At 47.3% G+C, this 25,283-nt stretch overlaps 2 pseudogenes; both read right to left on the bottom strand.

Moving 5' to 3' along the window:
* Positions 1 to 6,441: 6,441 nt before the first annotated feature.
* On the bottom strand, positions 6,442 to 6,648 carry LOC143889006 (U2 spliceosomal RNA; annotated as a pseudogene).
* A 4,432-nt stretch (positions 6,649 to 11,080) lies between these two features.
* On the bottom strand, positions 11,081 to 11,287 carry LOC143889005 (U2 spliceosomal RNA; annotated as a pseudogene).
* Between the last annotated feature and the right edge of the window lie 13,996 nt (positions 11,288 to 25,283).

Raw genomic sequence — 25,283 nt, 5'->3', positions numbered from 1 at the left:
TGGAAATTCAAATTCCAATATTCTGTTAACCCATCCTAAATAAAAAGATAAAAGAAAAAGAGCTCCAGGTTACCCAGAAGCTCTAAACCAAATTTGACCCTGTGGACCCCGATCCGAGGACGGTGCCGAGGGACGCGAGATCCCTCCTGCAATCCTCAAAGATCTCCACAACGTGAAGGAGAGCTCTACCAAGGAACTCTCGAAACTGCTGCCACCCTCACAGTATAGCATGAGTGGAGATATAAAAAGAAAGAGATACATCCTGATCCGGAGCCAGGGCTCGAAACCAAGATATATCTGAAAATAACTCAGAGTCGCCATCCATGGATGCGCCATGGAACCAAAACAAATGCTCTATTTGCAATGGATAACCAGAGATACAAAAGGTCCGTGCCTGATGACGAATGGAGAAGGTCCGAAGAGCGCCCCCAATTTGCCCGAGTGCGAACACTTGGTCTCTTATGCCATTTTTCATTAACTTCGAAGAAGTTTGGGTAAAAATCATGTGAAATGGGAACAAATATCCCCGAGTGAACGTCTACCTAATCATGCATGACTCGGGGATGAAATAATAAACACACATAAAGTAAGATAAAAGATGTGTCACCTAATGACAACTAGGTTGTGAGTGACATGCCTAACAGGTGTCTAAGTTCTGGTGGACGAACGCATGCATGCTACAGCTAAAGGTATAGGTCTGCACAAGAAAGTAAGAAAACACTACAAAACACACAACATAACAAAACAACAAATCCTAAGACTCTAAACGATTTAGCCCGAGTCCTCGAATGGTCTGATATTCATCCAAAGAAGCCTACGTATCCCCGCCTCCACGAGAATCAAGGCAACGTATTTCTTCGCGTCTATTCTAAGCTAGGATGCCTAAGACACCTAGACCTCTATCTTAGACTCGATCTAAAAGACCGGACTAGTTATTAAAAGCTTCTTGTACGATTATTTAAATTCCAGTGAATTGTAGATTTTAGGACACCCTATATGCCCTAACTAAATGCAGGTTAGCCCTATGCTAATGCAGGTGGTTCCTACAACCTATGTGTAACTAGGCTGTGCTTCCTAAGGAAAACAAAGGGTGGACTAACGCATCTTAGACCTAGTCATCAGTCGGCGATGTAAATCGCCAACTGACCGGACGGAGGCGCTCCTAGCTAGGACAAACTCCTAACTCTAACACAAACACACAACAAGCACACAACAAAAGACAAACTCCTAATTCTAAAACTCTCTATCTAGGACAAACTCCTAACTCTAGAGGAAGATCTTGTTGAAAACAAAGTTTTGAAGAAAAAGGGTTAAAGCATTTATTTACAAAGTTTGGCTGGACTTGGGATAAGAATCCCAAGCTGCACTACGTACCTCGTGGAAGATGATCAAGCCAACGTAGTTCGAAACGAACTCTCAAACTACGCTTCTAAAAGAAACACTCAACACTTTAGATTTTTTTAAGGTTTTTTATGTTTTCAAATGTTTTTTTATGTTTTAAATTTCTAATGTTTTTGAGATTTTAAAGCTTTTCCAATGTTTTTGGATTTCGAATTTCTGATGTTTTTTGGATTTTTTAAATGATTTCAAAACTTTTGGATCTTAAAATGATTTCACTCTTACAGGGAACATGCAAGTAACACCACAAACTAGGGCGAAGCCCTGAATCTAAAAGGGGAAACCCCGAATAAGCAACTAGCGTCTCAAAGAGACGAACCACAACACGTAAAGAAGTGTCCCAGAAACAGCGAAAACAATTCAAGATCCTAAGCAGGAAAGCTCTAATAAGACTGAGTTAGTCTCTAATAAAGAAGAAACAACTCTAACAGACAAACTCCTAAACTAGATGACAAACTAATAGCCTATAACATAGACTACTAAATGAACAACACAAACAACACTAAAAGAGGTGCAAGTAAATCAAAATATGACTAACAACTCTAAGAAGGGGGAATCCCTTAACTTGCGAAAACTCTAAAATAGGGAGGGAAGGGGCTGGCTCAAGGAAATTCCGTCGTAGCCACCTAAACCCGAGAGAAGTGTTCCCAGAATCGATGGAATCCCGAAACTGAAAGAAAGGAAACCCCTCAAACCCTGTGAAGACCCTAAGATGGGGAAAATGAAAGGAAGGGCAAGGGGCTGGCTCAAGAAATATTCCGTCATCGCCTAACCCAAAAGACATGCTCAATCATATTCATTTAGACTTGAAGATCAAGGTAAGAATGTAACAAGAAGAAACAAAACCCAAGACCTGCGTGAATTAGCATACTCAGGCAAAATTTTCAAACTGATGCAATGGTAGGATGGGATCTAAATCATATCTTTTGTATCAGATATATGCACATCAGAGAAATGAAAAACTGAAATGGAGCTGAAATGACAAGATGGCAATTAAATTCTGTCGTAAGCTACTTTGGGATATAAAGACAACAATCTCATTGAAACTAAATACGGAAAGGGGCTCGGCACAAAGATACTGACAAAATTGTCTTTGGGAAGAATGTTGACCAATAACTCATGAAATTTGTATAAAAACCTCCTTGCAGGAATACTCCAAACATAATTCCCAAGAAAGTCTCGAATGGGAGAACAATAACTCGAATTCTATGCAACACCTCAAGGAAATCCACTGAACTAAACAATGCAACTAACCCTCCAGACGGCGAGTAATTCTGAGTGTAAGGTAATTTATGAGAGGGAGAAGAGACCGAAAATGTTTCACCGCTTGATACAGCTCCATCTCGCGACACTACGGACATTGTTCTTCTAAACGACGCCATTTTTACAATAGAACATGGAAGAACTTCTCAGAAATCAATCTGCTATCCTTCAAAAATGAAATACATTCTCCAAATCTAGAGAAAAGCTAATCAAATAAACCATAAAAGCCAAACACCCAGGTCAAGGATAACCCCATCGAACATTCCCTCATCACAAAATTAAGACATCAAAGTGTACTTCATGCTGATCACTTCCTGAATTAAATCATGTAAACAACACAAAGCGAATTCCTTGTCCTCCAGATAAAATAGTCAATTTCTCCTTAAAACAACACCAACTGAAACTAAACTCATTCCAAAGTAATGCACATAAAAAAAAATATGATCACGTAAATGAAAAAGAGACACAAGACATCGAACTTCATCTCAATACCTTCCCTGAGCAGAGAGTAAGGAAAACTAAAGTCCTGAATCTTAAGAGAAAATATCCAATCCAATCTCTACGTAGTCCTTATGAAGAGCTCTCAATAACCTAATGCAACAAAAGGAATTGAAAACCCACTACAAGATAGACAAATCCAATCGAATTCCCAAATCATATCAAGCTTCGCATCGACCCTCATTCGAAGTTTCTTTCGACTCCAACACTAGGGGCTAAAACTAGTTTCACCTGAACACTCATCAAGCACTCCAAAAAAACAAAACCCATATCAGAAACTTTGTTTACCAGTCCTAGAAAAACTACCTCCACCCAAACATTCATCAAAAACTCCACAAACCAAGACCCATGTCAAGAACTTCCTTTCCCACTCCAAAAATCTGCAGATAACTCTGATTTGGATTTTCTGATTTGCACGAGTAAAAATTATAAAAAACAAAACAAAAACAAATGCCCACTGATGGGGTCCAAAATATGCAACCAATCGGCTGTTGACACGTGGCCCTCACAGGGACCACTGCAAAGCCCACACCTGTCCCCTGTTAGGTATGCTGCCTGGACCAATCAGGGACTTCCACCTGCCCTTACTAGGCATGAAACCTGGTCCAGTCAGGTGTTACCACCTGTCCTGGACAGGTGGCTCAGAATCACTATAAATAGCCTTCACTTGTGCTAAGGTGAGGGTTCTAAGATCTGAAATCCAAAATCCTAAGCTCCTCAGTTCGGAATTGCTCTGCACTCCTGCTCATACTGACTTGAGTGTCGAAGCGCCCGTCCGGAGCACCACTCCGGGCTGGTCTTCTGACCCTTTGTCTTCTTGTCAGGCCCTAACAGCGCAGGACTCCATCAGCCCTTCAGGCACAGATCAGCCCTTCAGGTCCAGATCAGCCCTTCAGGCCCAGATCAGTCCTTCAGGTCCAGATCAGCCCTTCAGGCACAGATCAGCCCTTCAGGCACAGATCAGCCCTTTAGGCCCAGATCAGCCCTTCAGGTCCAGATCAGCCCTTCAGGCCCAAATCAGTCCTTCAGGCCCAGATCAGTCCTTCAGGTCCAGATCAGCCCTTCAGGCCCAGGTCAGCCCTTCAGGTCCAGATCAGCCCTTCAGGTCCAGATCAGCCCTTCAGGCCCAGATCAGCCCTTCAGGTCCAGATCAGCCCTTCAGGCCCAGATCAGCCCTTCAGGTCCAGATCAGCCCTTCAGGTCCAGATCAGTCCTTCAGGTCCAGATCAGCCCTTCAGGCCCAGATCAGCCCTTCAGGCCCAGATCAGCCCTTCAGGTCCAGATCAGCCCTTCAGGTCCAGATCAGTCCTTCAGGTCCAGATCAGCCCTTCAGGCCCAGATCAGCCCTTCAGGCCCAGATCAGCCCTTCAGGTCCAGATCAGCCTTTCCGGCCCTACCATAACCTGTTACCAATTTTAGACCTAACACCCACTAAACAAATGCCCACTAAATCTAACATTGGACCAACCAAACCCTGAACAGAATACAGAGAGATCTCGTGAGTGCAATCAAGACAGATATCCTTTTTCAAGAGAGTAGAAAATGCCTCTTACCGGATCGAGGAGGGATAGACTGTCCATTGCTCGTTTGTCCTTTTCAAAGCTCCGAGGGTTGGGATCTGTCGAGAGGGTTTTTAATACTTCACCGATGAGGTTGGGTTTAAGGAGAAACTGAAATGGGTTTGAGGGAAAATGAAAGGGGTTTTGTGGTGGTTGAGATATATAAGAAGAAGAAGAAGAAGGTGGTCGGTGGAGGTGGGATGGGGATAGAAATGAAGTGGGTTTGATCGGATTTAATGGTGTCCGACCGGATTCCGGCGAGATGCCCGGAGAAGATGATGGAGGTGGGTTTCAATGGAGGTTGATGGGGAAAATTAAATGGATTTGGAGGTGGGTTTCGGTCGAAATGGGGTTTTCTGAGATGGGTTTTAGTTTGGCAAAAACAGAGAAGATGATGGGGAGAAGAGAAAAAAAAAGTGGAGGAGGTTATGGAGCCGGAGAAGGGGGTTGCTGAAGCTGGGTGGTGATTGGCCGGAGTTGGGGTATTGGCCGGAGTCAATGGATAGAAATGGGTTTCTATGGGTTAAAAGGGGATTTAAAAAAATGGTGGTCGAGGGTGGGTTTTGGATCGGAAATGGCCGGAGGTTTGGTGGGAGATGGAGCCGGAGAAGGGGGTTGCAGATGGGTTTGAAAATGGGTTTGGGTCGGTGGCTAAGGTTAGGAGGCTGCAGAGGGGAAGAAAGTGGTCGATGGTGGTGGTCGGAGGAGGCACGGCCGGTGGGTGGCTTGCCGGAGAATGGTGAAGATGGCGGCTCCTCCTCTTCTCTCTTTCTCCCTCTCCTTTTTCTCAAAAAAAAAATGAGGCGCCTCCCCCCCCCCCCCCCCCCCCCCCGTGAAAACCCTAACTCGCTGGTTTATATAAAAAAAAAGTGATATATTCGACCCCCTTTTCTCCCCCGGACATCCCATTCTAGTGTATTTTTAAACTTTTTTTATATCAGCAGGGGGAGTGCCTCTGGTAAGACATGGTCCTGAGAAAAATGATATATTCTACCTCTTTCTTATCCTTTGGACAGCCCCTATCTACGCATTTTTTTAACCTATCAGGGGGCCCAAGTAGAAAACAGGGGGAAGAAAATTTGTGCAAAATATCTTTTCCTCCTTTGATCCTAGCCTTTCAAATTGCCTTTATCAATGAAGGGCTGAGATCAAAAGCTCTCTAACCACATAAGATTCCCCTAACTAATTTTGTTGCACACTAATCAGCATGCCCCTGTATCTCCCTGGACAGCCCATAATGGCAAATTGGAACTGGTTTTCTAGATTTCAGCACAACCTCTTTTCTGGCTAAATTGCCACCCTTCTGGACTTGCACCACGACACCGCCTTAGCTCGTTCACTAGGCAAATGTGCAAGGATCTTAACAAAATTTCATAGGGACCTTGGTGGGACCCTAAGCTAGCTTGGGAACAAATTTGGGATATTAAAACACTACTTTGACAGGGTTTCTATCCTAACGACTCTATTAGGGTTCGGTCAAAATGGGGTGTCTACAGACCCCAACATACCATTAATCCCTAAAAGAGAACAAAACAATATAGATTTGACTACAGTATGTATTACCAACACTCCATTCCTAAGTGTCTTTAGACTCTCTACCCACACTCCCGCTCTTCTTAGTAAAACCATAGACAGACTCCATCTATAGCCTTTTGCAAGCCTTATACGGGTTTCATAAGCAGTGAAGGAGAGCTAAATACCCAAAATTATTCATCAGATTTGGAAGGGGTGCGCCAGGCCCCTGCAATAGTGCAACTCATGGGCGACTCCTAAGAGCCCCCAACCCCCAATAGCAAGCTACTCGTAGTGGGCCCTACCCCCAAAAAAATTTTAGATTAATATCATGTGACCCGATGGGCCACATATCAGATATTAAACTGATAAGAACAGATACTACACTTGATCTTAGCCAAAAGGCCGAGAAAGGTATGCTTTAGATCGTTACTGTTAGACCGAAAATCGGTAACAGGTACGGCAGTGATGTAAGGGCTGAGCTGGATGACCAGAGGAACCGAAGTGAAGGAATCGAGTTCGACGGGATTGAAATGAAGTGGCTGCGTTCTGCACAGAAGCAAACGAGGTCAGAAGACCAACCCGGATGTTACTCCGGACAGGCCCTTCGACACTCAAGTCAGTATATGAGCAGGAGTGCAGAGCTAGTTTAAGAGTTTTTGGAGGAGAAGGTTTGAACTTTGAACCCCCTTTTATAGAGGGAAACTCGATGACGTGGGATGACCTACGCCAGGACAGGTGCAGGCCTGCTATAGGTTTGAGTTTACCTACTCCAGGACAGGTGTCGGCCTGTGATAGGCTTGAGTTCACCTACTCCAGGACAGGTGTCGGCCTGTGATAGGCTTGAGTTCACCTACTCCAGGACAGGTGTCGGCCTGCTACAGGCTGCTGTTTTTACACCCCATAAGTTGCCCCCCGGTTCTCCAAGTCATTGTAGTGACTTGGGGAAGTGTGGTGAGTTGCATTCCTGAATGGGCGGAATCTGTCCGGAAATTTGCTGGAAATGAGTCCGGAAATTTGTCAGTCCGGCCTGGAAATGAGTCCGAAAATTTGCTGGAAATGAGTCCGAAAATTCGTCAGTCCGGCCTAGAAATGAGTCTGGAAATTTGCTGGAAATGAGTCCGGAAATTCGTCAGTCCGGCCTGGAAATGAGTCTGGAAATTTGCTGGAAATGAGTCCGGAAATTTGTCAGTCCAGTTTTCGGCCATCAATCCGACTTGGGCCGGACTGACTTTTGTCGTTTAGCAGAAGCGTCATATCCAGTCCGGCTTGGGCAGGACTGACTTTTGTCGTTTAGCAAACGTGTCATATCCAGTCCGGCTTGGAAAATCAGTGCGGCCAAGCCGTCAGTTCGGCCTGGAAAAGCAGTGCGGCCAAGCCGTCAGTCCGGCCTGGAAAATCAGTCCGAAAATTTGTCAGTCCGGCCTATGAGTCAGTCCGGAAATTTGTCAGTCCGGCCTGGGAATCAGTCCAGCTTGGGCGAGAGTGATTTTTGTCGTCTAGCGAGACGCGTCATATCCAGTCCGGCTTGGGCCGGACTGATTTTTGTCGTGTAGCGAGACGTGTCATAGCCAGTCCGGCTTAGACCGGACTGATTTTTGTCGTCTAGCGAGACGGGTCATATCCAGTCCAGCTTGGAAAATCAGTGCAGCCAAGCCGTCAGTTTGGCCTGGAAAAGCAGTGCGGCCAAGACGTCAGTCCGGCCTGGAAAATCAGTCCGGAAATTTGTCAGTCCGACCTGTGAGTCAGTCCGGAAATTTGTCAGTCCGGCCTGGGAATCAGTCCACCTTGGGCCGGAGTGATTTTTGTCGTCTAGCGAGACGCGTCATATCCAGTCCGACTTGGACCAGACTGATTTTTGTCGTCTAGCGAGATGTGTCATATCTAGTCCGGCTTAGGCCTGACTGATTTTTGTCGTGTAGCGAGGTGCGTCATATCCAGTCCGGCTTGGGCCGGACTGATTTTTTCGTCTAGCGAGACGCGTCATATCCAGTCCGGCTTGGAAAATCAGTGCGGCCAAGCCGTCAGTCCGGCTTGGAAAAGCAGTGCGGCCAAGCCGTCAGTCCGGCCTGGAAAAGCAGTGCGGCCAAGCCGTCAGTGCGGCCTGGAAAATCAGTGCGGTCGTCAGTTCGGCCTGGAAAAGTAGTTCGGCCAAGCCGTCAGTTCGGCTTAAGATGAACTGAATTTTGTCCTGTGGCGCATCGCACTATATCCAGTTCGGCTTGAGATGAACTGAATTTTGTCCTGCATCGCGCTATATCCAGTTCGGCTTGAGATGAACTGAATTTTGTCATGTAGCGCACCGCGCTTTATCCAATTCGGCTTGAGATGAACTGAATTTTGTCATGTAGCGCACCGCGCTTTATCCAGTTCGGCTTGAGATGAACTGAATTTTGTCCTGTAGCGCATCGCGCTATATCTAGTTCGGCTTGAGATGAACTGAATTTTGTCCTGTAGCGCACAGGCACAGATCAGCCCTTCAGGCACAGATCAGCCCTTTAGGCCCAGATCAGCCCTTCAGGTCCAGATCAGCCCTTCAGGCCCAAATCAGTCCTTCAGGCCCAGATCAGTCCTTCAGGTCCAGATCAGCCCTTCAGGCCCAGGTCAGCCCTTCAGGTCCAGATCAGCCCTTCAGGTCCAGATCAGCCCTTCAGGCCCAGATCAGTCCTTCAGGTCCAGATCAGCCCTTCAGGCCCAGATCAGCCCTTCAGGTCCAGATCAGCCCTTCAGGTCCAGATCAGTCATTCAGGTCCAGATCAGCCCTTCAGGCCCAGATCAGCCCTTCAGGCCCAGATCAGCCCTTCAGGTCCAGATCAGCCCTTCAGGCCCAGATCAGCCCTTCAGGTCCAGATCAGCCCTTCAGGTCCAGATCAGTCCTTCAGGTCCAGATCAGCCCTTCAGGCCCAGATCAGCCCTTCAGGCCCAGATCAGCCCTTCAGGTCCAGATCAGCCTTTCCGGCCCTACCATAACCTGTTACCAATTTTAGACCTAACACCCACTAAACAAATGCCCACTAAATCTAACATTGGACCAACCAAACCCTGAACAGAATACAGAGAGATCTCGTGAGTGCAATCAAGACAGATATCCTTTTTCAAGAGAGTAGAAAATGCCTCTTACCGGATCGAGGAGAGATAGACTGTCCATTGCTCGTTTGTCCTTTTCAAAGCTCCGAGGGTTGGGATCTGTCGAGAGGGTTTTTAATACTTCACCGATGAGGTTGGGTTTAAGGAGAAACTGAAATGGGTTTGAGGGAAAATGAAAGGGGTTTTGTGGTGGTTGAGATATATAAGAAGAAGAAGAAGAAGAAGGTGGTCGGTGGAGGTGGGATGGGGATAGAAATGAAGTGGGTTTGATCGGATTTAATGGTGTCCGACCGGATTCCGGCGAGATGCCCGGAGAAGATGATGGAGGTGGGTTTCAATGGAGGTTGATGGGGAAAATTAAATGGATTTGGAGGTGGGTTTCGGTCGAAATGGGGTTTTCTGAGATGGGTTTTAGTTTGGCAAAAACAGAGAAGATGATGGGGAGAAGAGAAAAAAAAAGTGGAGGAGGTTATGGAGCCGGAGAAGGGGGTTGCTGAAGCTGGGTGGTGATTGGCCGGAGTTGGGGTATTGGCCGGAGTCAATGGATAGAAATGGGTTTCTATGGGTTAAAAGGGGATTTAAAAAAATGGTGGTCGAGGGTGGGTTTTGGATCGGAAATGGCCGGAGGTTTGGTGGGAGATGGAGCCGGAGAAGGGGGTTGCAGATGGGTTTGAAAATGGGTTTGGGTCGGTGGCTAAGGTTAGGAGGCTGCAGAGGGGAAGAAAGTGGTCGATGGTGGTGGTCGGAGGAGGCACGGCCGGTGGGTGGCTTGCCGGAGAATGGTGAAGATGGCGGCTCCTCCTCTTCTCTCTTTCTCCCTCTCCTTTTTCTCAAAAAAAAAATGAGGCGCCTCCCCCCCCCCCCCCCCCCCCGTGAAAACCCTAACTCGCTGGTTTATATAAAAAAAAAGTGATATATTCGACCCCCTTTTCTCCCCCGGACATCCCATTCTAGTGTATTTTTAAACTTTTTTTATATCAGCAGGGGGAGTGCCTCTGGTAAGACATGGTCCTGAGAAAAATGATATATTCTACCTCTTTCTTATCCTTTGGACAGCCCCTATCTACGCATTTTTTTAACCTATCAGGGGGCCCAAGTAGAAAACAGGGGGAAGAAAATTTGTGCAAAATATCTTTTCCTCCTTTGATCCTAGCCTTTCAAATTGCCTTTATCAATGAAGGGCTGAGATCAAAAGCTCTCTAACCACATAAGATTCCCCTAACTAATTTTGTTGCACACTAATCAGCATGCCCCTGTATCTCCCTGGACAGCCCATAATGGCAAATTGGAACTGGTTTTCTAGATTTCAGCACAACCTCTTTTCTGGCTAAATTGCCACCCTTCTGGACTTGCACCACGACACCGCCTTAGCTCGTTCACTAGGCAAATGTGCAAGGATCTTAACAAAATTTCATAGGGACCTTGGTGGGACCCTAAGCTAGCTTGGGAACAAATTTGGGATATTAAAACACTACTTTGACAGGGTTTCTATCCTAACGACTCTATTAGGGTTCGGTCAAAATGGGGTGTCTACAGACCCCAACATACCATTAATCCCTAAAAGAGAACAAAACAATATAGATTTGACTACAGTATGTATTACCAACACTCCATTCCTAAGTGTCTTTAGACTCTCTACCCACACTCCCGCTCTTCTTAGTAAAACCATAGACAGACTCCATCTATAGCCTTTTGCAAGCCTTATACGGGTTTCATAAGCAGTGAAGGAGAGCTAAATACCCAAAATTATTCATCAGATTTGGAAGGGGTGCGCCAGGCCCCTGCAATAGTGCAACTCATGGGCGACTCCTAAGAGCCCCCAACCCCCAATAGCAAGCTACTCGTAGTGGGCCCTACCCCCAAAAAAATTTTAGATTAATATCATGTGACCCGATGGGCCACATATCAGATATTAAACTGATAAGAACAGATACTACACTTGATCTTAGCCAAAAGGCCGAGAAAGGTATGCTTTAGATCGTTACTGTTAGACCGAAAATCGGTAACAGGTACGGCAGTGATGTAAGGGCTGAGCTGGATGACCAGAGGAACCGAAGTGAAGGAATCGAGTTCGACGGGATTGAAATGAAGTGGCTGCGTTCTGCACAGAAGCAAACGAGGTCAGAAGACCAACCCGGATGTTACTCCGGACAGGCCCTTCGACACTCAAGTCAGTATATGAGCAGGAGTGCAGAGCTAGTTTAAGAGTTTTTGGAGGAGAAGGTTTGAACTTTGAACCCCCTTTTATAGAGGGAAACTCGATGACGTGGGATGACCTACGCCAGGACAGGTGCAGGCCTGCTATAGGTTTGAGTTTACCTACTCCAGGACAGGTGTCGGCCTGTGATAGGCTTGAGTTCACCTACTCCAGGACAGGTGTCGGCCTGTGATAGGCTTGAGTTCACCTACTCCAGGACAGGTGTCGGCCTGCTACAGGCTGCTGTTTTTACACCCCATAAGTTGCCCCCCGGTTCTCCAAGTCATTGTAGTGACTTGGGGAAGTGTGGTGAGTTGCATTCCTGAATGGGCGGAATCTGTCCGGAAATTTGCTGGAAATGAGTCCGGAAATTTGTCAGTCCGGCCTGGAAATGAGTCCGAAAATTTGCTGGAAATGAGTCCGAAAATTCGTCAGTCCGGCCTGGAAATGAGTCTGGAAATTTGCTGGAAATGAGTCCGGAAATTCGTCAGTCCGGCCTGGAAATGAGTCTGGAAATTTGCTGGAAATGAGTCCGGAAATTTGTCAGTCCAGTTTTCGGCCATCAGTCCGACTTGGGCCGGACTGACTTTTGTCGTTTAGCAGAAGCGTCATATCCAGTCCGGCTTGGGCAGGACTGACTTTTGTCGTTTAGCAAACGTGTCATATCCAGTCCGGCTTGGAAAATCAGTGCGGCCAAGCCGTCAGTTCGGCCTGGAAAAGCAGTGCGGCCAAGCCGTCAGTCCGGCCTGGAAAATCAGTCCGAAAATTTGTCAGTCCGGCCTATGAGTCAGTCCGGAAATTTGTCAGTCCGGCCTGGGAATCAGTCCAGCTTGGGCGAGAGTGATTTTTGTCGTCTAGCGAGACGCGTCATATCCAGTCCGGCTTGGGCCGGACTGATTTTTGTCGTGTAGCGAGACGTGTCATAGCCAGTCCGGCTTAGACCGGACTGATTTTTGTCGTCTAGCGAGACGGGTCATATCCAGTCCAGCTTGGAAAATCAGTGCAGCCAAGCCGTCAGTTTGGCCTGGAAAAGCAGTGCGGCCAAGACGTCAGTCCGGCCTGGAAAATCAGTCCGGAAATTTGTCAGTCCGACCTGTGAGTCAGTCCGGAAATTTGTCAGTCCGGCCTGGGAATCAGTCCACCTTGGGCCGGAGTGATTTTTGTCGTCTAGCGAGACGCGTCATATCCAGTCCGACTTGGACCAGACTGATTTTTGTCGTCTAGCGAGATGTGTCATATCTAGTCCGGCTTAGGCCTGACTGATTTTTGTCGTGTAGCGAGGTGCGTCATATCCAGTCCGGCTTGGGCCGGACTGATTTTTTCGTCTAGCGAGACGCGTCATATCCAGTCCGGCTTGGAAAATCAGTGCGGCCAAGCCGTCAGTCCGGCTTGGAAAAGCAGTGCGGCCAAGCCGTCAGTCCGGCCTGGAAAAGCAGTGCGGCCGTCAGTTCGGCCTGGAAAAGTAGTTCGGCCAAGCCGTCAGTTCGGCTTAAGATGAACTGAATTTTGTCCTGTGGCGCATCGCGCTATATCCAGTTCGGCTTGAGATGAACTGAATTTTGTCATGTAGCGCACCGCGCTTTATCCAATTCGGCTTGAGATGAACTGAATTTTGTCATGTAGCGCACCGCGCTTTATCCAGTTCGGCTTGAGATGAACTGAATTTTGTCCTGTAGCGCATCGCGCTATATCTAGTTCGGCTTGAGATGAACTGAATTTTGTCCTGTAGCGCACCGCGCTTTATCCAGTTCGGCTTGAGATGAACTGAATTTTGTCCTGGCGCTTTGCGCTATATCCAGTTCGGCTTGAGATGAACTGAATATAGCGCAATCTGCTAAAAGACGAAATTGAATTTTGTCTTGTAGCGAATCACACCGAGTCCTGTAGCGCTTTGCGCTATATCCAGTTCGGCTTGAGATGAACTGAATTTTGTCCTGTAGCGCTTTGCGCTATATCCAGTTCGGCTGGAGATGACGGATGAACCTTCTTCAGGTTAAGTTTTACCCACGCGTTATATCCAGTCTGGCTAAAGATGTTCTGAACGGCTTAGGATGACCAAGTTTTATTGAACTTGAGTTTCCGAGCAGCGAGTACCTAAGTTTTAGCGAACTGGGTTTCCAAGTAATGAGTACCCGAGTTTTAGTGAACTGGGTTTCCAGAGTACCCGAGTTTTAGCGAAATGGGTTTCCAAATAATAAGTACCCGAGTTTTAGCGAACTAGGTTTCCAAGCGGCATTGGTTTTTGCATCCGGGCTGGTTCCGGACCAGGAGTGGGCTCCCAATCTTTGCGGAGACGAGCCGTGACGAACCAAGCAGCGAGTACCCAAGTTTTAGCGAACTGGGTTTCCAAATAGCAAGTATCCGAGTTTTAGTGAACTGGGTTTCCAAGCGGCGTTGGTTTTTGCATCCGGACTGGTTCCAGACCAGGAGTGGGCTCCCGATCTTTGCGGAGACGAGCCGTGGCGAACCAAGCAGCGAGTACCCAAGTTTTAGTGAACTGGGTTTCCAAATAATGAGTACCCGAGTTTTAGTGAACTGGATTTCCAAGCGGCGTTGGTTTTTGCATCCGGGCTGGTTCCGGACTAGGAGTGGGCTCCCAATCTTTGCGGAGACGAGCCGTGGCGAACCAAGCAGCGAGTACACGAGTTTTAGCGAACTGGGTTTCCAAATAGCAAGTACCCGAGTTTTAGTAAACTGGGTTTCCAAGCGGCGTTGGTTTTTGCGTCTGGGCTGGTTCCGGACCAGGAGTGGGCTCCCGGTCTTGGTGGAGACGAGCCGTGGCGAACCAAGCAGCGAGTACCCGAGTTTTAGCGAACTGGGTTTCCAAATAGCAAGTACCCAAGTTTTAGTGAACTGGGTTTCCAAATAGTCTTGCGAGGAGATTTGCAAAAGAGCTTCTATCATTCACATTCAGTGTACATTTACAAAGTCACTTTGACGCCGGGTAGCCTACTACTGATAGTATTTTGCGGAGGTCTTCGGCGGGTTCAGTCACCTGTGCTTCGTCTCTCAGATCAAGTAGTTCAATCGACAAGGATTCCGATGCATCTTTGCCTTTTGAGTGCCATGGCATAGCACTCTCTGGACTGTGGTTGATCTCCTCTGACCTCACCCACGCCGTTTGGCGTTATGAACTTCATTTTCTGGTGACACGCTGAAGCAACTGCGTGGATTAAGTTCTGCCCGAGTCGTCCCAAGATAGCGTTATAGACCGAAGTGGCCCTCACTACCTGGAAGTTGACCATGGAGAAGGCTTGGCAAGGCGGCTCTCCAACGAGGACTGGGAGTTCAATATGCCCTTCCATTTTCACGACTTCCCCCGAGAAACCGAACAGATCGGAGTTCGCCGTCCTTAAGCGGTCGTCACCTATCATCATTCTCTCGAAAGCATGATAGTACAAAATATCGGCCGAACTCCCATTGTCGACCAGGATTTTCTTCAACTCCCGGTTTGCGACGAGCATGATTATGACCAGTGCGTCGTCGTGTGGCAGTATCAAGTTGTCGAGATCCGCATCTGAAAAGGAGATCTCATTCTCCGTCTTCATCTTTTTGCTGCATGTGTGCACGGCGTTGACTCGGCGTGCATATGCTTTTCGAGCAGCAGACGATGTGCCCCCAGCGGCTAGTCCGCCCATAATTGTGCCAATGACTCCCCTTGGCCTGGAATTGTGTGCCTCTGGTTGTGGACTGGATGGAGGAGGAGATTGCTTCTTCGCAGGGGGCGGCTACGACCATCGAGGGCTGCGGCCCTGAGGACTCTTCTCTCTGCGCTCCGGTCTGTGGTCGTCACTTCGGACATACCTTTTCAAGTAGCCCCGGCCAATCAGCAGCTCGACTTCTTCCTTGAGCTGCCAACATTCGTCCGTGTCGTGACCGTGGTCCCTGTGGAACCAATAGTACTTTGATTGGTCTCTCTTATTTCCCTTGGAGATCATTCTGGTTGGCCATCTTACGAATTCTTCTCCCTTGATTGCGGCCAGTATGCTTCTCCTGGAGGTGTTGAGAGGGGTAAAGTTCTCCTCCCTCCTCTGGGGGGACTTTTCTCTTCTGACGGCCTTGTCATCCCTATGCTGCTTGGTAGGGTTCTTGTCCTCAGAGGTTCTCCTCCGATTTGAGTCCAGGGCAGTCAGTGTCTCTTCCACTGATATATATTCCTCTGCCCCGGCCATTAAGTCTGCTAGAGAGTGTGGATTCTGGCGGGCCACTGCTCGACGGAAATCATTAGATTTAGCACCTGCGAGAAGCGCGTTTGTAGTGGCTGAGGGGTCTAGATTCGGAACTTGGAGTGCCTCCCTGTTGAAGCGGGCGACGAAGGCTTTTAGAGGTTCATTATCCTCCTGCCGCAAGGCCATCAAGGATGCTGTTGTTTTCCTTGGCCTACGGCTGCTCATGAAGTGGCGGACCAGATCTTCCCCGAAGTCATCGAAGTTGCTGATGGAGTTCGGTTTGATCCTTGAGTACCAATCCCTTACAACACTAGTCAGGGTCGTCGGGAATGCTCTGCAGAGAAAGCCGTCTGACGCACCGTGGACGAGCATCATTGTCCTGAACGTCTCCAAGTGGTCCACAGGGTCAGTGGTCCCGTCGTATTGCGGGACGATTGGCATTTTAAATCCTCTGGGTGCTGGGGCACCCATGACGTCGTCGGTGAACGGCGTTCTACTTGAGAACGCCCTGGAAGCAGGCCGGCTCTGATCCTTTGCCAGCTCTTCTATTCGGTGGTCCATTTCTTCCATCCTCCGTAGCATCGGATCTGCTCTATGGTCTGGTGACCTGTTTCTCTCCACCGATTGGCTCGCTGCGGAGCCGGACTGGCTTTCCTGACTCCTACGATGAGGCCAGAGTTTTTCCTACAGCGCGCGGTCCTCTTGGGCTCGTTGCTTTCGTGCAGAGCGGGACCGCGATCTCCGGCGACGGTGAGGTTCTGTGTGGGCGTGCCTGGCTCTGGAGTGCTAGACTTGTCTCGTGGAGTGATGAGTCCGGTTTTCCTCGTGACGCGTCGACTCTCCTCCATGAGCGCGTGACCTTTCCTGTACAGGTCGCGGAGCTTCTGGAGGATGTTGGGGAGGCGCTTGGTGTAGTTGCTGGTATTGACCGACAAGAGCAGTCATCTGTTGAAAGAGAGCTTGCACTTGATCCGGAGTGGGTGTAGGATTGAGGTGGTCCGAACGAGCCGGGCTCTGTTCGGCTGTAGCAGAAGTAGCTACCACCTGTGAGGCGATTCGCTCACTCCGGGTCCTGCGAGGTAGCACGGCTCGAGTAGTCCGTGCAGTTGGTACCCGAGCATTCCTCTGTCCTGCCATTTTATAAAGGGATTTGAACAGCTTTTAGTTCGGGTCCCACGGATGGCGCCAATCTGTTAGACCGAAAATCGGTAACAGGTACAGCAGTGACGTAAGGGCTGAGTTGGATGACCAGAGGAACCGAAGTGGAGGAGTCGAGTTCAGCGGGATTGAAATGAAGTGGCTGTGTTCTGCACAGAAGGAAACGAGGTCAGAAGACCAACCCGGGTGTTACTCCGGACAGGCCCTTTGACACTCAAGTCAGTATATGAGCAGGAGTGCAAAGCTACTTTAAGAGTTTTTGGAGGAGAAGAAGGTTGTTACCCTTGGTTTGAACTTTGAACTCCCTTTTATAGAGGGAAACTCGATGACGTGGGATGACCTACGCCAGGACATGTGCAGGCCTGCTATAGGTTTGAGTTCACCTACTCCAGGATAGGTGTCGGCATGTGATAGGCTTGAGTTCACCTACTCCAGGACAGGTGTTGGCCTGTGATAGGCTTGAGTTCACCTACTCCAGGACAGGTGTCGGCCTGTGATAGGCTTGAGTTCACCTACTCCAGGACAGGTGTCGGCCTGCTACAGGCTGCTGTTTTTACACCCCATCAGTTACATCCCGCCTATTTTATAGTCACCTTCTCTTACTACATTTCTTCTTGTTTTCAATGTGGGACTAAACACCTAAGAGTGTGGAATGGGCTTTATTTCATAGTGGCACAGATGTGATGAGTTGGCCTGTTGTCGTATAGATATAGAAAACACTATACAAACCTAAATGGAAATTGATGCTATTAGGCTCACACTTAAGTGACATTTTTTGGGCCCATGTGTGCCATGTGGATGTGATCCTATTCAAATGCCATCAGGATCACCTTGATTGGATGATCCTATGCCCATGATTAATTAAGCCTCAATTGATATTATTTTTGTAATCTTTTATCCCCCACATGTGTTCTTCCATGGGAGCCAAAAATTGGGATCTCCATCCTTTTTTCGAACAGCGAGTTCTCCATCCAATTGTTGTTCATCGCCTAAATCAATTTTTGCAGCTCAAAGTGGGGGGTCTTAATTTTACAAGTTAACTACTTAGATTATAACTATTGCGCTGTGATGTTATTTATCAAACTTGGGTACAACGGAGAACACACAGCGATGGAGCGGATGCTGGTGAATGCTCATGAAGTGACCTGATGGGTTATAAAAACAACAGCCTATTAGCTGTCGACACGTCGCCCGAGGATGGCCCCACCGTAGACCCCGCGTCAGCAGGGGTAGTTTGGTAATTACAGCAGAGTAGGTGAGCTCGAACCTATAGCTGGCCGACAGCTGTCCTGGAGTAATAACTCCCCAACTACCTCAGTTTTCCCTCTATAAAAGGGCTTCCAAAGCTCATAAAAAGGGCAATAACTTCTCACCCACCACTCTTAAACTCGCTCTACACTCCTGCTCATACTGACTTGAGTGTCAAAGGGCCTGTTCGGAGTAACACTCCGGGTTAGTCATTCTGACCTGGTTTGCTCTTTACGCAGGGCTCAGCTACTCAGCTCCCTCACCTCGGTTTCTCGGGTCCTCCAGCTCGGCTCTTACGTCACTGTCATCTGTTACCAATTTTAGGCCTAACAGATTGGCGCCATCCGTGGGACACCGAACTAAAAGCTGTTCAAATCCCCTTACAAAAATGGCAGGACGGAGGAATGCTCGAGTACCAACTGCACGGACTACCCGCGCCGTGCTACCTCACAGGACCCGGAGTGAGCGAATCGCCTCACAGGTGGTGGCTACTTCTGCTACAGCCGAGCAGAGCCCTGCTCGCTCGAAACACCTCACTCCTACGCCCACTCCGGATCAAGTTCAAGCTCTTTTTCAACAGATGACTGCTCTTGTCGGTCAATACCAGCAACTACTCCAGGCACCTCCCCCAGAAGCTCCACGACCTGTCCAGGAAAGGTCAAATGTCCACAGGGGAGAGTCAGCGCGCCGCGGTGAGGACCGAACTCACCACTACACGAGACAAGCCTAGCACTCCAGAGCCAGGCACGCCCATACAGAACCTCACCACCGCCGGAGATCACGGCCCCGCTCTGCACGAAAGCATCGAGCCCAAGAAGACCGCGCGCCACAGGAAAAACTCCGACCTCATCGTAGGAGTCCGGAAAGCCAGTCCGGCTCCGCGGCGAGCCAATCCGTGGAGAGAAACAGGTCATTGGACCGACCAGACCGTAGAGCTGATCCGATGCTACGGAGGATAGAAGAGATGGACCACCGAATAGAAGAGCTGGCAAAGGATCAGAGCCGGCCCGCTTCTAGGGCGTTCTCAAGCACAACGCCGTTCACCGACGACGTCATGGGTGCCCCAGCACCCAGAAGATTTTAAATGCCCACCGTCCCGTAATACGACGGAACCACTGACCCTGTGGACCATTTGGAGACATTCAGGACAATGATGCTCCTACACGGCGCGTCAGACGGCTTCCTTTGTAGAGCATTCCCGATCCAAGAGCGGTGATGAGGGAACAGGTCCCTAACATCCTCTGGATCATCCACGTGTGAAGGAGAGCTCTACCAAGGAACTCTCAAAACGGATGCCACCCTCATAGCATAGCACGAGTGGCGATAAAAAAAAGAGATATGTCTTGATCCGGAACCAAGGTTCGAAACCGAGACATACCTAAAATAAACTCAGAGTCGCCATCCATGGATATGCCATGGAACCCTAAAATCAAATCCTCTGTGCAATGGATAACCAGAAATATATATGGGTTCGTGCCTGGTTACGAATGGAGAAGGTCTGAGAGCACCCCCAATTCGTTCGAGTGCAAGCACTTGGTCTCTTATGCCATTTTCATTAACTCCAAAGAAGTTCGGGTAAAAATCATGTGAAATGGGAACAATCCTCAGGAGTCGTCTACCTAAGCATGCGTTTCCTGAGAATACAAATAATAAACACACATAAAATAAAATGAAAGATGTGTCACCTAAGCATAGCTAGGTTATGAGTGACATGCCTAATAGGTGTCTAAGTTCTGATGTGCAAACACATGCAAGCTATAGCTAAAGGTATAAGATCAGTGCAAGAAAGTAAGAAAACACATCAAAAGAAATACAATAACTACACAACAAATCCTAAGACTCTAAATGATTAGCCTGAGTCCTCAGATGGTCTGGTATTCATCCAAAGAAGCCTACGTATCCCCGCCTCCACGAGAATCAAGGCAACGTAGTTCTTCGCGCCTATTCTAAGCTATGATGCCTAAGACACCTAGCCCTCTATCCTAGACTCGGTCTAAAAGACCGGACCAATTATTAAAGTTTATTATACGATTATTTAAATCCCAGTGAATTGTGGATTTTAAGACACCCTATATGCCCTAACTAAATGCAGATTAGCCCTAAGCTAATGCAGGTGGTTCCTACAACCTATGTGTAACTAGGCTGTATTTTCTAAAGAAAACCAAGGGTGGACTAGCGTATCCTGCTCTAGTCATCACTCGGCGATGTGGATCGCCGACTGATCGGACGGAGGCGCTCCTATAACTCTAGGACAGACCCCTAACTCTAACACAAACACACAACAAAACACACAACAATCAAACGACACACCAAGGACGAAACTCCTAACTCTAAAACTCTCTATCTAGGACAAAGTCCTAACTCTAGAGGAAGATCTTTTCGAAAAAATAATGTTTTGAAAGATTTTTATATTTTTTTTAAAGGTTTAAAAGATGTTTATTCAAAAAAGTTTAAAATGCTATTTACAAAAGTTTGACTGGACTTGGGATATAAATCCCAAGCTGCACTACGTACCTCATGGAAGAAGATCAAGCCAACGTAGTTCGAAATGAACTCTCCTAATTACTAATTCTAAAACACTCAACACTTTAGGCTTTTGATTTTTTTTTTAATGTTTTTGATGTTTTAAATTTCTAATATTTTTGAGTTTTATATGTTTTAACATGTTTTTGAATTTTAAGATATTTCAATATTTTTGGATTTTTAAATGTTTTAACATGTTTTTTGGATTTTAAATTTCACCCTTTTGGTCAAAGATCGGAGGGAACATACAAAGCAAAACCCTAGGCCCAAACCCTAGGGCAAATAGGGGAAACCCCTAAACAAGGCAAGCTAACTATCAAGAATGACGAAAGAATCTAAGACCTCTAAAGGCAAAGCTCTAATGAGACTAGGCAAGTCTCTAGCACAAAGAGTGACAACAACACTAAGGAGAAATTCCTAAAAACAACTAAAGGAAAGGGAGAAATGAGTCAAAGACTCTCTAATACCGCTCATAAAATGACAAATGAGTCAAGGACTCTCTAATAACACCGTCCAAAGGACAAGCGAGCCAAAGACTCTCTAATAAAAGAACACTAAATAAGACAAATGAGCCAAAGGCTCTGTAATACTACAACTTAAAGGAGGAATGAGTCTCTAAAAGGAGCCGCTCTAATATAAGGCTGGGTAAGCCTTCTAAAAAAAAGAAACCTTCTAAATGAGACAAGGCTTGTCTCCAAATAGAGGCTCTAAAAAATGAGGCAAGGCATGCCCCCTATGGAAAAATTCCCTACCAAACTAAAGCGACCTCCCTAAGGGTAGGTCCAAAACGAGGCTTGTCTCCAAAGGAGCATGGCCTCATGAGACATAGCATGTCTCCTAGAATGGAGGGATTAAAGAATAAAGGAGTTTAAAAGACTAAGTAAGTCTACTAGTTGAAAGAGGGGAGTGTTACTCAGACTAAGCAAGTCACCTAAAATAATGGGCTTGGGCTAGCGCCTTCATCGCCGTTGCAATGAACAGAGAGGGTTAAAATTATAAGACATAAAGAAACAAAGCTATACTTTTATATTACAGACATGATTGTCCAAAGAATAAACAAGTGATAAGAGTCTAACATGAACTAAAGTGTGTGTAATAAAATAAGCTGACCAAGAGTAATCATCATAGCATTATATGATCATTTTTAACAGATATTCAGTTGGCATATATATCTCTGATGATAAACTAATTATGGGAAAACCACATCCTCATGCTAATATATTGATGTCAAATCAATAGATACTTATAGCAATTAGCAAGACGAATATTTTGAAGAAAGTAACCTGAAATATGAGGACAAATGAACATCCAGAAACGCCACAAACAAACCCCAAGAGAACTATGATAAGTTCCAAACCACATCACAACAACATGCTATTAGCTCCTCATAATAAAGAAATTTTCACACATCTAAAAGAATCAAATGACGTTTCAAGAAGAGAAAATTCATTACCTGGGATCCTTCTCACAATTGATTCACCAAGATTACTTTGCTGAAGCTAATAGAGGACCATTGATTCAAAGATACCACATACTGCTCGCTTGCTTTCTAGAACCTTCTTCTTCAATACAATAGGATGGAGGATCTACTCAAGAACACCAAAACAGCAGCACCAGTGTCTGGTTTCCTTGGCAGTAAATAGGGGAAATCTTCCAGCAATAATCTTGGAGAAGAGCAAAAATCCTCCAATTTTGACTACATTAATTGATTGTTTCATCAAAACTTGAGAATAACTTTGGGTCCAGGGTCTAGGATTGGTGGTGCCCCTTTTTTTTCGAGTAATTCCATCTGATGATGAATGGATATGATTCCCACCAATCCACTTTAAAGGCATGGAATATCTGCATAACTGGAATTTTAGAGAACTCGACAACCTGCGGGCAAGGGTTGGATTTTGAAGATTCTCAAACCCCAGATCAGGAGAAAAAAATGATCTTCCAACATCTACACATATTTCTTTGGTCGGCACATTTATACAGTAGCTTAACTCAGCCTCAACCCTGTATTTTCAATTTTCACATGGAAACTTCTAATGAATTCATTCAAGCTGTCTAGAAGATTTATCCTTCCATTCAAGACAGGATAAGCTGGGAAGAATTACTTGCTAAAATTAAGTTGGCCTCGGGATAAATGTGCCATGAAATCCATACCTCTGGGGCAGCGCTATTTTGCCAATTGGGTGACCGGAGAAGAAAACATTAATCCCATTTCTCTCTGCTCTGCTTTTCCAACGAAAATGGGAGCTCTTCCTTTTCTCCTTCTCCCTGTTTTCCTCTTCAAAACCCCCTCTGAAATGGAAAATGGGGAGATCTCGAGGTAATGATGGTTGAACAAGAAGATCACACAGCCGGAGAATGATTGAAATCCGGCCGATAATTCACCGGAGAAGAAAGGAAGATGGGTTTGGGTTTGGTTTTCTCTCTCTCTCTCTCTCTCTCTCTCTCTCTCTCTCTCTCTCTGCAGATGGGTTTCTCTAAAATAGATTGAAGATGGCCGGAGGGAGGTGTAGAAGGTGGGGATCGGAGATAAGGACGGATTGCAGAAATGGGTGGAAATGGTCGGATTCCGGCAAGATTGCCGGAATCAATGGAGGTGGTATGGCTGAGAAGGGGTTTGATGGGGAGATGTGGGTGTGGTGGAGAAGAAGAGGTGGAAGAAGGTGGTGGGTTTGGGGTTAAGCAAAATGGGTTTGAGGTAGAAATGGTGATATGGTTTGGAAGTGGAGGGTGATGAAATGGGTTTCAACAGGGGTGGAGATGGGTTTGGGGATTTGGAGAAGACGATGGTGGTGGGGGTGGAAATCGGGGTTGGAACCGATTGGAGGTGGAGATGATAGAGAGCGATGGTCTCGCGAGATTCCGGCGGGTTTGATAAAAATGGAAGAGGTACGGTGGCTGGCCGGAGTTGCAGAGATGGGTTTGATGGAGTTGCGGTGGGAGTGGTGGTAGAGAAGGTGGTTTAATGGAGGTGGATGGTGGCTCCAATGGGTTTTGGAGGCTGGCAAAGGTGGCGGTTGGCCGGTGGGTGGCTTGCCGGAGATGAGGCCGGAGGTGGAGGCGACTCTCTCTCTGTTTTCCCTTTTCTCCTCTCTCTCCCTCTGCTTCTCTGTTTTTCTTCGATGGAAAAACCCAAAATCCCTCCTTAATTTCTGAAAATCTCATATCCAGATCTGAGATTTTCTCTCAAATTTTTGAAACGAAAATGGATTTTTTCCCAAACCTTCGTCTGATGGATTTATTAAAGGGAAATGATAAAATTTGACCCATCTATTCTACCCCTGGACAGCCCCCTCGTAGATGATTCACTCCCCTTGCTCCACACCCGATATATACACTACGACACTCGCTTGTTAGGCAAACGACCACGGATTTAGACGCAATTTTGCAGGGACCCTGGTGAGACACTAACCTAACCTGTGATGCAATTCGGGATCCTAGCTTGGTGATTGGATGGGGTTTCGTACAAACACAGCGAACTTGAGTTCGGTCAAAATGGGGTGTTTACAACCGCTCCCAGCCAAGGGGGGTCATCGGCACAATTATGGGCGGTCCGGCAGCTGGGGGCACATCGTCTGCTGCTCGAAAAGCATACGCACGATGAGTCAACGCCGCGTACATATGCAGTAAGAAGATGAAGACGGAGAATGAGATCTCCTTTTTAGATGCGGACCTCGACAACCTGATACTGCCACATGACGACGCCCTGGTCTTAACCATGCTCGTCGCAAACCGGGAGTTAAAGAAAATCCTGGTCGACAATGGGAGCTCGGCCGATATTTTGTACTATCACGCTTTCGAGAGAATGATGATAGGTGACGACCGCTTAAGACCGGCGAATTCAGATCTGTTCGGTTTCTCAGGAGAGGTCGTCAAGGTGGAGGGACAGATCGAACTCCCTGTCCTCGTCGGAGAGCCGCCCTGCCAAGCTTTCGCCATGGTCAACTTCCTGGTAGTGAGGGCCACTTCGGTCTATAACGCTATCTTGGGACGGCCTGGCCAGAACCTGATCCGTGCCGTCGCGTCAGCGTATCACCAGAAGATGAAGTTTATTACACCAAACGGCGTGGGAGAAGTCCAGGGGGACCAGCAGCAATCCAGGGAGTGCTATGCAAAAATGCGGTGGAGTCACTGCCGATTGAGTTACTCGATCTGAGGGATGAAGCTCAGGGAACTCAGCCCGCCGAAGACCTCATCTCCATCCCCTTGTGCAAAAATGATGATGAGAAGGTCGTTTAGATCGGCTCCTCTCTAGACAGCGGCACCCGGCACAGCCTCACTCAATTTCTTCAGGACAACGTAGATGTCTTCGCGTGGGCTCCCGTGGACATGCTCGGTATAGACCCGGAGGTCAGCACGCACAGACTTGGTGTTGACCCAACCTGCAGGCCGGTGAAGCAGAAAAGAAGACACTTCGCCCTCGAAAGGCGGCAGACGATTAAAGAAGAAGTGGAGAGGCTCTTGAGAGCTGACTTCATTCGAGAAATCCAATACCCGGACTGGTTGGCAAACGTAGTCGTGGTAAAGAAGACAAATGGAAAGTGGAGGACCTGTGTTGATTTCACTGATCTGAACAAAGCCTGTCCCAAGGACATCTATCCGCTCCCAAAAATCGATCAGCTCATTGACGCCACTGCAGGTCACGAACTACTGAGCTTCATGGACGCCTTCTCC

This window comes from Tasmannia lanceolata, unplaced genomic scaffold (genome assembly GCF_043159265.1).
Source record: "Tasmannia lanceolata isolate RefF3 unplaced genomic scaffold, GAP_Taslan_0.1 ptg000012l, whole genome shotgun sequence".
Lineage (NCBI taxonomy): Eukaryota > Viridiplantae > Streptophyta > Magnoliopsida > Canellales > Winteraceae > Tasmannia > Tasmannia lanceolata.
The sequence above is the reverse complement of the archived record's forward strand: the minus strand, read 5'-3'. Positions and strand labels throughout refer to the sequence as shown.